Genomic DNA, 4,626 nt, shown 5'->3' with positions numbered 1-4,626 from the left:
TCTTTTTCCTAAATAAGTTTGCACCCAAAGTGCCAGGGATTAGAATTTGGACACAACTTTGAAATGTTCACCGTTCAACCTATTACTCTTCTCAAAACAAATTCATATTCTTCTCTTTTGACCTAACAGCACATGTTTTTGCTCATAAGATTTTCACTTAGTTATCCTTTCTTCATTACAGATATATGAATTATCTATCTATCTATCTATCTATCTATCTATCTATCTATCTATCTATCTAATTATCTATCTCTATCTCTATCTCTATCTCTATCTCTATCTCTATCTCTATCTCTATCTCTATCTCTCTTTCTCTCTCTAATACATATCAAGTCCTTCAGGGAAGAACTATTTTATTCATCTCTATACAACACATTGCTAATCTCAGTACCTGGCTGGCTTTCTTTCCAATTTTGGGATAGAAGGAAATAGCTGTAAAAGACAGGCAAGAAGTAACAATAATGTGCCAGGTTATCATATAGAATTCAGTGTCTGTTTGTGGAAACCAAGTAGATTTTCTATAGAAGGCAATTCTAATTTCCCATAATATTATAACCCAAAGAGGAGGGGTTTCAAGAATATCCCCAACTCAAACTATCCTGTCTTTGAATGTTAGTGTATCTTTCAATGTTGATTTACATATGTAGCTACAGAAAGAAGATGCATATATGCTATAGAAATGATTATTTATGAGAGGATAAATGCATATGATATTTCTTGAGAAATATATGATCATCTATCAATAGTACCACTAATGAAATACTGTCAATGATAAATGAGAAAGTCCATTGTTCCAGTAACACTTAGAACCATAGAGTTTGTCAGGAATACCTACCATTTTCTTCTAAAACAGCATCCATGTTGTGTGTGTGTGGTGGCTTCCCATGAAAATACTAATTAGTTAGGGCATGTGTGATGATATATTGTTGTACCCTAATAAAATTTGCCTGAAGATCAGAGAACAGAACCAGCCACTAGATTAAACATAGAGGCCAGACAGTGATGGCACATACCTTTAATCCTAGCACTTGGGAGGCAGAGATCCATCTGGATCTCTGTGAGTTCAGAGCCACCCTGGACTACATGAAATTAACTCAGTCTAGGAGAGAAAACAGCTAGGCAGTGGTGGCACAGTCCTTTGATCCCAGGAAGTGATGACTGGGTGGAGAAAGGTATATAAGACGTGAGGAGACAGGAACTAAAGGCTTTTCGACAGAAGCATCCCTTTCAGCTAAAGGCTTTTTTAGACTGAAGAGTCCTAGAGGTAAGAGGTGTCTGTGGTTTGTTCCTGTCTCTCTGATCTTACAGCATTTACCACAATATCTGGTTCCAGTTTTTTTTTAATTAAAAGACCATGTAGGAATTTGTGTTATAGGTACACATTCCACACCCATTAAATGGATCAGAAAACATATTTGTTAATCTTATCTAATAACAATCCTTTAAACAGAAGAATAACCCAACCATTCATTCTACACTGAAACCATGGGAGCATACAGAAGACCACCAGGCAGTATATTTGATGATGTCTGCTAGACCCATAACATCCACATAAAATTATGGAGCAACATTGTGAATAGGAGTTTGGAATTGACCATAGGAATTCCAGATGCCAGAATTAAGACACTTGAATAAAAGAGGTGGGTTAAAGGCTTCCTGGAATTCTCAGATGGAGGACGGTAGAACAAAGAAAAGAGAGTTCAAGTGTTTATGCAAAAAAGTAAGAAAGGAATAAGAACAGAATATTTGGACAGGAGAAGAAAAATAGATTTGTCCACATATTCTCCAACATATACTGAAGAAAACTGTCCATGGGGCGAGAGTATGGAGTGATGAGTCCCAACACCAGGCAAGAAGGGATTGGAGCCAAGAAGCTGAAAACAGAGTTTGTGTACTTTCCTATGGAGCTTTGGTTGTGGCCCAGAAGTTCTGTAGCATTACCGGTGCCACATGCACATAGTGCATTCCAATTATAGTTATTTCACACCCACTTTCATGTAGCTTTTAAAAGATGGAAAGAATAGAGAAATCCACACCTTCATAGAGTATTTAAATTCCATGTTAACCATTGCATTTGTTACTTATACGATTTTTATGTGATATATAATATAGACAAAATTATTATTATCATCATTATTATACTTACCAGTTAACAGAAAAGGAAGCAAGAGGAGCAAGTGATTTGTACCCAGATACACAGTTGATAAGTGATAGAGCTGAACTTTTACCAGAAGTATGGAACTGCTGCTGCCGGAAGCTGCATGCTCTTTCATACCGCTGTACTTTTGTACAAGCACTTTGCTCTGCCTGGAAAGTCTTTCCCTCCTCTGAAGATCCACTGCTCACTGTCAAGGCTTAGTTTGAATGCCACTGCCTCAGTGAAGCTTCCTTTGACTTCTGACACCCTCAAGAAGAATAAATAAGAAAAAAGAATAATATGCTCAGGTTTTTGAAAATAGGACAACGAGTGGCTATTTCCTCAGGGCTCTTAGGCCATCATGTATACTATAAATATCTATTATGCATTTGATCATATTTTCTAGACTAAGAATTCTTGGCTTCCCGAGGGTAGGGACCTTGCTTCCTTTTTTTTTTACTTCTCCATTATTCAGGCATTATTAGAAACATTTCAAGAAAGTGGTGTCTAAATAAATGAATGAACTGAGGATTTCATGCACACTCTTACACTAGCAATAGCCCACAGATGACTGCTCTTAAGGGATGTCTCTAAAGAACACCAAGTTCTTCCTTGTACATGACTCAATCAACAAATTAATAAAAAATTGACAAATCTGGGACAATGGCCAGGTTCTTCATTCAATATGAGGTCACTTTGACCAGGACCACTGTTTCTGTAAGAGGTTCATTAAGTTTCGGGGTTGATGTGACCCTGATGGCAACTCATCCCACAGATGTCCTCATGTCTCCCTGCCTGAATTCAGATGGCCCTAGAAATAGAGAGAGTTTAGGGGTGCAACCATGAAGGGAAGACAGGAAAATGGGAAAGGAAATAGAAAAGAGACAACAATGGACATAAGGGGAAGAGAGAAAGAGTTAGAAAGGAAGGGATACCAGAAAGTGGCAGATGTACCTCCTTAATTCATAAGGCAGACATCATAGGAGTTTGAAGGTGTCAGCTGGTTGACACCACTTCATGTAAAATAATATTAACTGAACTTCCAAAAGCATCAACTTGATGCCTTTAGTCACACACTCTTACCCACTCAGTACTGGCATTGACCTCCTGTGCTCCTTACACTTCAGATGATTGTTCGCAAAGTGCAGTAAACACAGCAGATGTGAATGTCTATCCCAATCTGTGTAGTGCTGTCAAGTCACTCTCTGAGGCACCTTTCCCTCATCTGTCACATGAGGATAATAATATTTACCGTGTAAGGTTATCTAGATTATGAAGATTAGTGGAACTGCAATGAAGTACTTAGTAAATATGCAGTCAACAAATGATAGCTATTATGATGCTGTCAGAAGGCAGCACAACAAAAAAAATCACAGACTTTGGAATCAAATATTATTTGAACTCTGTTTCTGCTGTTTATTAGCTGGATTTCATATCCTCTCAGAGAAATTAACTCCCTCCTCCATTTAAATTGCTACCTGTGCAGAGCTGTATGAGAGTTAGGAGCACAACTTCTGGAGTTTTAATCTTAGCTCTGCCACTTACTGCAGAACATTAAGTAAATTACCTAATCAGCCTCTCTCTTCATCTTTCTGTGTGGATGCTAGGATTTAAACCTTGAGCTGTGTGATAGTGTCAGGAACACTCTGAGGTTCATGTTCCTCATCTGTCACATGAGGATAATAATATTTACCGTATAAGGTTATCTACATTATGAAGATTAGTGGTACTGTGCATGAAGTACTTGGTAAATATACAGTCAACAGATGATAGCTACTATTATGATGCTGTCAGAAGTCTGCATACCCCAAATGCTGGGATTACAGGCAAACATCACGATGTCTGGTGCCCTGTCCTCCACTCTAAGCCCTGGTACGTATTCTATTTCTCAGTGCTTTTCTTTGAATACCATACAAAGTATTAGGAACTCATTCTGGATATGCAGTATAGATTCAATCTCAATAACATGCTTGTTAAAGGAGATGTGCCTTCTGAACACTGAGTTGCATTTCCCTTCCTATGAAAGCCAGGTATACTGCTTCCCTGTCTAATAGAAGTCAGGAATAGTGGCTATCCACAGAGAGCAAAATTCTCTTCTGCACATTTGGTCATTCCACCAACATGTTTTAACCTTTGTCTGACCTAATCAACTAAAATTTAAAGTTCTAAGATATTAATGTCCATAAACACATTTGCAAAACAGCAAAGTTTTCTAAAAGCATATTTCTGTTCAGAGCATCCTAATTCTCTGATTCTCTATTGACTCCTGTTATAAAGTTGAAGGCGTGTTCCCATGGAAACTGTCCCCAAAACACACTGAATCAAAAGCTTTTGGTGAATAAGGGTCAACTCTGCTGTGTTGGCAAGGACTGGGTAAGACTGGGCAGAGTGAAATGATGTACATAAAAACAAAATGATACATAAATAGAAAAGAGTATAAGGAGTTAGCAACAGGACAAGGATCCACTCTTGGTCGCACAGCTATACTT

Source organism: Peromyscus maniculatus, chromosome X (genome assembly GCF_049852395.1).
Source record: "Peromyscus maniculatus bairdii isolate BWxNUB_F1_BW_parent chromosome X, HU_Pman_BW_mat_3.1, whole genome shotgun sequence".
In the NCBI taxonomy this organism is placed as follows: domain Eukaryota; kingdom Metazoa; phylum Chordata; class Mammalia; order Rodentia; family Cricetidae; genus Peromyscus; species Peromyscus maniculatus.
Note: the sequence above shows the minus strand (reverse complement) of the source record.